This window comes from Rana temporaria, chromosome 12 (genome assembly GCF_905171775.1).
Source record: "Rana temporaria chromosome 12, aRanTem1.1, whole genome shotgun sequence".
In the NCBI taxonomy this organism is placed as follows: domain Eukaryota; kingdom Metazoa; phylum Chordata; class Amphibia; order Anura; family Ranidae; genus Rana; species Rana temporaria.
In genome coordinates, this window is record NC_053500.1 from 114465241 (window position 1) to 114475566 (window position 10326).

A 10326-nucleotide genomic window follows, 5' to 3' on the forward strand; every position below is an offset into this window, starting at 1 on the left:
AGTCGGTCCCTACTGAACTGCCTGAGATTCAAACCATCTATGGCTGGCTAAGCCTGTAGAAAAGGGTGTATAAACTGACATATCTGTACGAGTCTACCCTCCATTTGCCAATACTACTCTAGCAATTCTCATAATTTAGAATGAAAATGCCAACTTTTCTGGATTTTGGTGCATATTTATAAAGCTGTGAATGTGAAATTCAACAAACATTACTTGGTGGTGGTGAATCCTTCACTGTTTATTAAAACAAATTCACTGGAAAGATCCACTTGCAGTCAATTTTTGGTGAATGTCACATTCACTGCTTTGTAAATATGACTCTCAGTTTTAACCACTTAAGACCCGGACCATTATGCAGGTAAAGGACCTGGCCCCTTTTTACGATTTGGCACTCCGTCGCTTTAACTGACAATTGCGCGGTCGTGTGACGTGGCTCCCAAACAAAATTGCCGTCCTTTTTTTGCCACTAATAGAGCTTTCTTTTGGTGGTATTTGATCACCGCTGCGGTTTTTATTTTTTGCGCTATAAACAAAAATAGAGCGACAATTTTGAAAAAAAATCAATATTGTTTACTTTTTGCTATAATAAATATCCCCCAAAAAATATATAGGCCGATATGTATTCTTCTACATATTTTTGGTAAAAAAAAAATCGCAATAAGCATTTATTGATTTGGTTTGCGCAAAAGTTATAGCGTTTACAAAATAGGGGATAGTTTTATGGCATTTTTATTAATATATTTTTTTTACTAGTAATGGCGGCTATCAGTGATTTTTTTCGTGACTGCGACATTATGGCGGACACATCGGAAACTTTTGACACATTTTTGGGACCATTGTCATCTTCACAGCGAAAAGTGTTATAAAAATGCACTGATTACTGTGAAAATGACACTGGCAGTGAAGGGGTAAACTAGGAGGGGGCGCTGTAGGGGTTAAGTGTGCCCTAAGGGAGTGTTCTTACTGTGGGGGGGCGTGGCTGTGCATGTGACGTCACTGATCGGCGTTCCCTAACACAGGGAACAGACGATCAGTGACAGCCACACTAGGAAGAACGGGGAAGGTTTGTTTACACTTACCTCTCTCCGTTGTTCAGCTCTGTGACCCAATCGGCGACCGCGGGCACGGACGCGGCGCGCTCGCAACCCACGGCTGGGCTCTTAAAGGCGACGTACAGGTACGTGCCTGTGCCCAGCCGTGCCCTTCTGCCGACGTATATCGGTGTGAAGGGGTCTTTAAGTGGTTAAGCTACACTCCAAAGGGTTTTAGTGTTAAAAAAAGCGCCTGAAAGAAACTGCATCTGCAATCCCAATGGGAAAGCCCGAGTGCTTTCATACTGAGGCGCTTCGCTGGCAGGACGTTAAAAAAAGTCCTGCAAGCAGCTTCTTTGCAGCGCTTTAGGAGCGGTGAATACACCGCTCCTAAAACGCCCTTCCCATTGAGGTGCTTTTTTTAACGCCAAAGTGCCTGAAAAATGCCCCAGTGTGAAAGGGGTCTTAGCGGAGCTTTACCAGCATTTTTCGGGCGCTGGCAGTGTGAAAGGGCTCTGAAAGCACTCTGGCCTTCACATTGGGATTGCAGATGAGGTTTCTTTCAGGCGCTTTTTTTTTTTTACGCCGATACGCTTGATAAACGCCCCAGTGTGAAAGGGGTCCTAGGGTGGTCTGCATGCAAATGCAGCCTGCCAAGAAATGCCCACGGCACCAGACTGCCATTTACACATCCTCCCAAGAGCCAGCCCACTCATTGCATCAGGACTGAGGTCTCTTGATAGGAATACTGAGGCACGGTGCTGTGATGTTCCTAGGAAGCTGTATTGCACCCTGCACCCCAACCAGCCAGTATTTGCCTGCATTAGAGCCCCAGTTATGACACCACTGGGTCTAAAATGAGATACGTAATGAAAACAGAAAGGTGGTGTTTAAAAATGACATTAGCATGTTGATGAGAGGGATAAAGGGAACGCAAAATAAGCATATTAACCACTTCATTACTGGGCACTTAAACCCCCTTCGTGCCCAGACCAATTTTCAGCTTTCAGCTCTGACGCACTTTGAATGACAATTGCGCGGTCATACAACACTGTACCCAAATTATATTTTTATCGTTTTTTTCACACAAATAGAGCTTTCTTTTGGTGTTATTTGATCACCTCTGCGGTTTTTATTTTTTTCGCTATATACAAAAAAGACTGACAATTTTGAAAAAAAATATACATTTTTAACTTTTTGTTATAATAATATCCCAATTTTTTATTTTATTTTTTATATTTTTTTCCTCGGTTTAGGCCAAAATGTATTCTTCTACATATTTTTGTTTAAAAAAAATCACAATAAGCGTATATTGATTGGTTTGCGCAAAAAATAGGGGATAGATTTATGATTTATTTTTTTACTAGTAATGGCGGCGATCTGCGATGTTTTTTGACAGGCCTGCGATTGTGCGGCGGATATATCAGACACTTTTGACCCAATTTTGGGACCATTCACATTTATGCAGCGATCAGTGCTATAAAAATGCACTAATTACTGTAAATGTGACTGGCAGGGAAGGGTTAACACTAGGGGGTGAGGAAGGGGTTAAATGTATTCCCTGGGTGTGTTCTAACTGTGTGTGGGGGGAGGGGACTCACTGGGAGAGGTGACCGATGCTGTGTCTCTATGTACAAGAGACACAGATCGGTCTCCTCTCTCCCTGACAGGACGTGGAGCTCTGTGTTTACACACAGAGCTCCACGTCCCTGCTGTCACCGCCGATCGTGGGTACCTGGCAGACATCGCGGCCACCAGGCACGGGCATCGGCTTCCCAGCGATGCGCCGGGCACAGTGTTTCCCCACTGCGCGCCCCCAGCGGCGCGCACAGGGAATGTAAACAACAGGACGTCCACCCGGCACTTGAGAGCCGCGCTGTGGACGTCTTTCGTCTACAGCGCAGGTCTCAAGTGGTTAAACTTCAACTTTAAAAAGGACACAAAGTGGTTGTAAGTCTCAGACATAAAAATATGAACAAAGCATCTCTCTCTAAAGTGCTACTTTGTTCCTCTGGTATCATCATGAATCCCCTCTGACAAGTTTTCCTAAAACCAAAAGAAAAATAGTGACGGGGAGGGACCTCCAGCTGATTGACAGCTTAAGCTCTGTTCCTTTGAGCCTTGTAAATGTATACCTTCCCTCCAATCAGCTCCCAGACCTCTCCTCACTGAGCTCTGCAGTGTGTAACTCCTCCCCTTTTCTTCTGTACACTCAGACAAGCTTTATAAATGATGGACTTTGAACACACATAGAGAAGAGAAGAATGCAGATAAACAGTTACACCTATGTAGGAGGATTTGTTTCACCTCGGTGTATTACCTGAGGCCATTCACTTCACTTTGTTATTCTCATGTAAAAGGTAATTTTCAATCATTTCCAAGCTGCAGTTTTTATTAAAACATTACCTGGTGATTCTGCAATGAACGTACTTGTTCAGGAGCATTCTGCTGTCGGGTGATGATGCTCTGTCCTTGGCTCCCAATCATGTGCATTATCATACTGTCACGTGCATTCTTAATGAGGGCTACAAGTGGCCATGCTGATGCATTGCACACTTCCCCCATTGTCACCATTTCCACCAGTATTTCCATCTTGAGAAATGATGTGCAGCTAGACAGGAAGTGGCTGAAAAAGAAGGGGAAAAATAGGATTTTTACAGTCATTATACAAATATAATGAAACACTTTCAATTGTATATTTAAAGCGTTACTAAACCCACAACAGTAAAATTAGTCAGTATATACAGTAAAACATGCTTATTAAACTTGCTGTGGAACATAAGGGGTTAATCCTCGGCATTGTGTACAAAGGCTGTTTGATCCTGTTTTCTCTGTTCATCCCCTTCTTCCACTGTCCCCATTATATCTGCTATTCATATAGAGCCCTAGGAGACACTCTGCACATGCTCTGTTTGGTGTATATTGCTAGAGATAATTTTTTTGGGGAGGGTGCATTTGACCAGCACAGGGCCAAATCAGCACTGTTCAGACAGAGGGTCAGGGGTCCTGCAGCATCATAGGACAGTCAGAGAAGAATGAAGACTCCTACAAGCTTTAATCAAACACTTATAGAAGTCACAAGACTGCTATATACCTCTGATGATAAAACGGATATATTTGTTTATGTTTACTGAAATAATTGCATTTCCATGTCCTGTTTACTGTGGGACACCAGATATAGTGAATGCAGGCTCCTGGGTTTAGTAACACGTTAACAGAACAAAGGGAAGGAAATAAGAGAAGCTCGTTGTTAGGTTTTATGTATACTTTAAGCACAAAGTACATAAGCAAAGCTTGCAGCCTTGCCACAACCCCAGTTACATGAATCACAAAAGTTCATACACAACAGTGGTCAGCTAAACCAACTAATGTTTGGTTTATAGCAAATAACGCAAAAAACAGTTAGTACACCCCTCACATTTTTTGTAAATATTTTAATCTATCTTTTCATGTGACAACACTGCAGAAATGACACTTTGCTACAATATAAAGTAGTGAGTGTACAGCTTGTATAACAGTGTAAATTTGCTAAATAAGATAGGGAACCGCGCTTAGGAGACCACTAGGTGGAAATATGTAGCAGTGAAGGGGGTAGGAGTGAGTGCAATATAATGAGTGAATAAACCAAATAATAACAATAGTATTAATAATAAGACTGCAGCCCCCCGATATGTGGTCCCCTAGAGGGCACAGGAAAAAAGTAAAGGAGGTGTGGGGGTGGTGGCGCTGTCTCAACTGGAGGCTGTAAGTACCGGAAAATTAGTACATGGGTGACTTTTATCTGACCCAATTGGAGCTGGTAGCTGATGGGTCTCAAAGTGAAATAAAATAAAAGTGCCTTAATAGAATGCTCAAAATAAGAGCTTTATTAGTGTGTACCAGTGATGGTATAAAATAGATGTGACTATCAGTCACAAGTGTTTCAATATAGTTGCAGATACATTACATAAATACCAGTGCAATATATAGTGTAAAAAACCAAACGTTGAATAAATATAACAATATGAACAATAAGCTGCGGCTTACGCCTATCAGCAGCACCGCTACCGGTGCAAGGGTGACAATATCCAAAAAGTGAAAGAAAGATAAAAATGATGTAAAAATGATATGCAAAAAATGCCAGTTATATAGTCCAGTTAATGAAAATATAGGGTTAGTAGTCCATATATAATAGATCAAAAAATGTTCGTGACCAGGTGCATCCAATCAAAGTGAATGATCACAGTCTGCAATTATGTGAGTTCTCGCAGTGATTCCGGTGCTCCCCCTCCTGGGTCCCCACTCACCAGAGGCACTCACCCCTGCAGGGGTAAAGTGCATATAAATGAATAGTATCCTAACGACTCGGCTCCTCGCCCTTCCGGATTTTCCAAGTGAGTTCTCTGGTCCAGGTAATACCGGTCCTCTTAGGTGTCCGGGTTCCTCCAAGGGGAAAAAAACCTCTCATAGGGTAGTATGTTCAATAACAGGGGTTGATTTTATTAGTAGTACCGCCGCAGGTGCTGGCGTGTACACAATGCAAAAGTTACAAAAATTATAAAAAATAAATAAAAATGGAAATAAAAATGAGAATGAACTAGGACCAAGTTCCAATAAAATGTTTAAAAACAAAAACAGGTAGGCAGCTATCAAAGGTAGCAAGCCTCCCAGCACAACACTCGTGACCGGTATAGGAAGTCAGCGCCAGCCTGGGAACGGCGTGCGTTCCACCGTGTGATCAGCTGGTTGACCCGGAAGTGCGTGCCGGCGTGCGTGTGTCCGCTTTACGTACGTTTCATTCCAATTACGTCTTCAGAAGCGGCTAACTGGCATTTTTTGCATATAATTTTTACATAATTTTTATCTTTCTTTCACTTTTTGGATATTGTCACCCTTGCACTGCCGGCTCTGACCGGTAGCGGTGCTGCTGATAGGCGTAAGCCGCAGCTTACTGTTCATATTGTTATATTTATTCAACGTTTGTTTTTTTACACTATATATTGCACTGGTATTTATGTAATGTATCTGCAACTATATTGAAACACTTGTGACTGATAGTCACATCTATTTTATACCATCACTGGTACACACTAATCTCACACAGCTCTTATTTTGAGCATTCTATTAAGGCACTTTTATTTTATTTCACTTTGAGACCCATCAGCTACCAGCTCCAATTGGGTCAGATAAAAGTCACCCATGTACTAATTTTCCGGTACTTACAGCCTCCAGTTGAGACAGCGCCACCACCCCCACACCTCCTTTACTTTTTAGTGTAAATTTGCTGTCCCCTCAAAATAACTCAACACACAGCCATTAATGTCTAAACCGCTGGCAACAAAAGTGAGTACACCCCTAAGTGAAAATGTCCAAATTGGGCCCAATTAGTAATTGCCCCTCCCTGGTGTCATGTGACTCGTAAGTGTTACAAGGTCTCAGGTGTGAATGGGGAGCAGGTGTGTTAAATTTGGTGTTATCGCTCTCACTCTCTCATACTGTCACTGGAAGTTCAACATGGCACCTCATGGCAAAGAACTCTCTGAGGATCTGAAAAAAAGAATTGTTGCTCTACATAAAGATGGCCTAGACTGTAATGCCTCGTACACACAATCGAAATTTCCAATAAAAAAAGTCTGACTGAATTTTTTCATTGGATATTCCAACCATGTGTATGCCCCATTGGACTTTTTCCGTCGGAAATTCCGACGGAATTAGAAAGAGAACAGGGGCCATATTCTCAAAGAATTTACGCCGGCGTATCAGCAGATACGCCGACTTAAGTCCGATTCTAAGGCCGTCCTATGTTTAAGTGTATTCTCAAACTGAGATACACTTAAACATGCCTAAGATACGATGACCTGCGCCGTTGTATCTTAGGCTGCAATATCTACGCTGACCGCTCGTTGGCGTTTCCTTTGCGGTCAGCGTAGAATATGCAAATGACTAGTCACGCCGATTCTCTAACGTGCGCTTGCCCGTCGTAGTGATTTTACGTTGTTTCCGTAAGCGATACGCGGCGTAGAGATAAACATGCCCCCTAGGTGGCGTACTCAATGATAAGTATGGCCGTCGTTCCCGCGTCGAAATTTTAAAATTTAACGTCGTTTGCGTAAGTCGTGCGGGAATGGTGATGGACGCCATTTACGTTACCGTCAAATCAAATGACGTCCGTGAGACGTCATTTAGCGCAATGCACGTCGGGTAATTTACCCGACGGAGCATGCGCATTACGATCGGCACGGGAGCGCGCCTAATTTAAATGATCCACGCCCCCTACCAGGATCATTTGAATTAGGAGTGCTTGCGCGGGTGGACTTTACGCTACGCCGCCGCAAGTTTACAGGTAAGTGGTTTGGGAATCAGGCACTTGCCAATTAAACTTGCGGCGGAGTAACGTAAAGGACATACGTTACGCCGCCGGAGATCTATAAGAATATGGCCCCATGTTCAGAAGCATTGAACTTCATTTTTCTAGGCTCGTTGTAGTGTTGTACGTTAGCGCGTTTTGGATGGTCGGAATTTGTTGTGACCGTGTGTATGCAAGACAGCTTGAGCGGAATTCTGTCGGAAAAACCCGTCTGAGTTTATTCAGATGGAAAAAACGATCATGTGTACAGGGCATTAGAAGTTTGCCAAGACCCTGAAAATTGAGCTGCAGCACGAAGGCCAAGACCATACAGCGGTTTAAAGTGGTTGTAAACCCCTTGAACCTACAGGTAAGCCTAGATTAAGGCTTACCTGTAAGTGCAACAAATATCTCCCAAACCTAAAAGGTTTAGGAGATATTTGCAGAAATGACAGGCGCTGATTGCGCCGTAGACAATGGCGCACTGAAAGTGCTGTTTTTGTCAATCGCATTAACGGGGTTAATGCCGTGATTTCGTGCATGTGCGGGGACCTGCCAGTCCCACGCGCATTTGCGCGGTAGTGACGTCATAACAGGAAGAAGATGCGAGGAGACATGGCGGCAGGGAACGAGGAGGATTTTGGGTGGAAGGCAAGGAGATAAGCAGGCAGGCGGATGGCCGGGACTTGAGCCAAGGCAGAACATGCGAGCGGAGCTCAATGGGCATGCGCCCAAAACTGAAGAAATATTTCCCCTGCTCTGACCAGCACATGTTATTCAGAAAGGGGCACAGATAGTGGAAAAAAATAGACCCCCTAAGCTAGTAGGAGCGGCAGAGCAGGGGGGGTGTGCAATTCAGATTTTTTTTTATTAATTCTGCACTGACTATTTTTGAAATTGCCCCAGCCCCTGTTCAAATCTAATCTGGGGACAAAACCGGGGACAGTGTCCTCAATCCCTGGAAACCAGGGGACTGTCCCTGGAAACCAGGGATGTCTGGTCACCCGACACTATTAGCCGGATTCAGGTAGAGCGGCATATGTTTAACCTGGCGTAACGCATCCCATTTGCACTACGCCGACGTAACATAGTGAGGCAAGTACTGTATTCACAAAGCACTTGCCTCCTAAGTTACGTTGGCATAGCGCAAATGGCCCGGCGTAACCCCGCCTAATTCAAAGTAGGCAGGTAGGGGGCGTGCTCCATGTAAATTACCCGTGACCCCATGTAAATGAGGGCCGTTGGTACGGCGCATGCTCAGAATCACGTCGCAAATACTCCCTACTTCACGACGTCGGCTCAATGCTTTCGACGTGAACGTCACCTACGCCCAGCCCCATTCACGTACGCTTACGCAAATGACGTAAAATACGATGGCTGTTCCGTCGTCCATTCTTGCATGGGCTGCGCCATCTTTTTGGTGGTTTATCTTTACGCAGGCGTATGTCTTACGTAAACGTCGTATCTTACTGCGACGGGCGTACGTTCATGAATCGGCGTATCATGCTCATTTACATATTCGACTTGTAAATCCACGTACACGCCCCTAGCAGCCAGCGTAAATATGCACATAAGATACGATGGCGTAGGAGACTTACGCCGGTCGTATCTTAGCAACAGAGAAGCGTATCTCAGTTTGAGAATACGCTTAAAGATACGACGGCGCGCATTCGGACTTACGACGGCGTATCTACTGATACGCCGTCGTAAGGCTGAATCTGGCTATATATATATATATGACATAAAGTGCAGTAATTTGCATGCATTAAACATCACAACAGACTACCCTGGAGTGATTGGACCCTAGAACCAACTGAACCCTCAGGTACATTACTTGGACAAGAATATGGTGTTTTTATTTTGCAGACTGATGTGTTCATAGTTGGCAAAATGACAGACAATGAATAGTATTCTCACATTATATTGATTAATAGTATAATCTAATGCTAGTAAAGGTTTTAAAACTGTAATGTCAAATGTTGTAGGATTAAAAATTATTTCTCAACAAAACACCTTTTGCCCAGGAGTGTGGTGGTGATCTGGTACCAGCAGTTCTTAAAGTGGAGGTTCACCCGAAAAGTTAATTTTTAACCTTAGATTGAGGCTCATTTTGTCAAGGGGAATCGGGTGTTTTTTTTAAATCGAAGCCGTACTTACTGTTTTAGAGATGCATCTTCTCCGCCGCTTCCGGGTATGGGCTGCGGGACTGGGCGTTCCTACTTGATTGACAGGCTTCCGACGGTCGCATCCATCGCAACACGATTTTCCGAAAGTAGCCGAACGTCGGTGCGCAGGCGCCGTATAGAGACGCACCGACGTTCGGCTTCTTTCGGCTACTCGTGACGCGATGTATGCGACCGTCGGAAGCCTGTCAATCAAATAGGAACGCCCAGTCCCGAAGACCATACCCGGAAGCGGCGGAGAAGATCGCTCTCTAAAACGGTAAGTACTGCTTCGATTTTAAAAAAAACTACCCGATTCCCCTTGACAAAATGAGCCTCAATCTAATGTTAAAAACATTTTTTGGGTGAACTCCCGCTTTAACTGGAAATCTGGACTCACCGCGTTTTGCTGCCTCGGTAGGACTGGAGGAGCCCCAATAACATTCTACAAAAACACAGCAGAGGGAGGGTGAACCAGCCTAACACGTTAACCCAATGTAACATTATTGTAAGATAGGGCCTTTGCATAAAAAGATATGACGTTTGGTGCGTCTAAGTAATTTTTGAGCAAAAATTCAGCTTTTTACATGTAAGGAGTGCCAGAATATGCCACTAAAAGCATTTCCCCTGCCCCTGTCCATGAAAGCTAAATAAAAAAAAAACACATTCATTTATGCCGCTCTATGCATACTTTGGTCCGTTTGAGGTGTGAAGTTTCGTCATACAAGTAATTGCGCGACTTGTGTCCCGCCTCCATGTTTACCACACCTTCTATCCCTGGTGTTAAACTCTATGGTACCGGAAATGA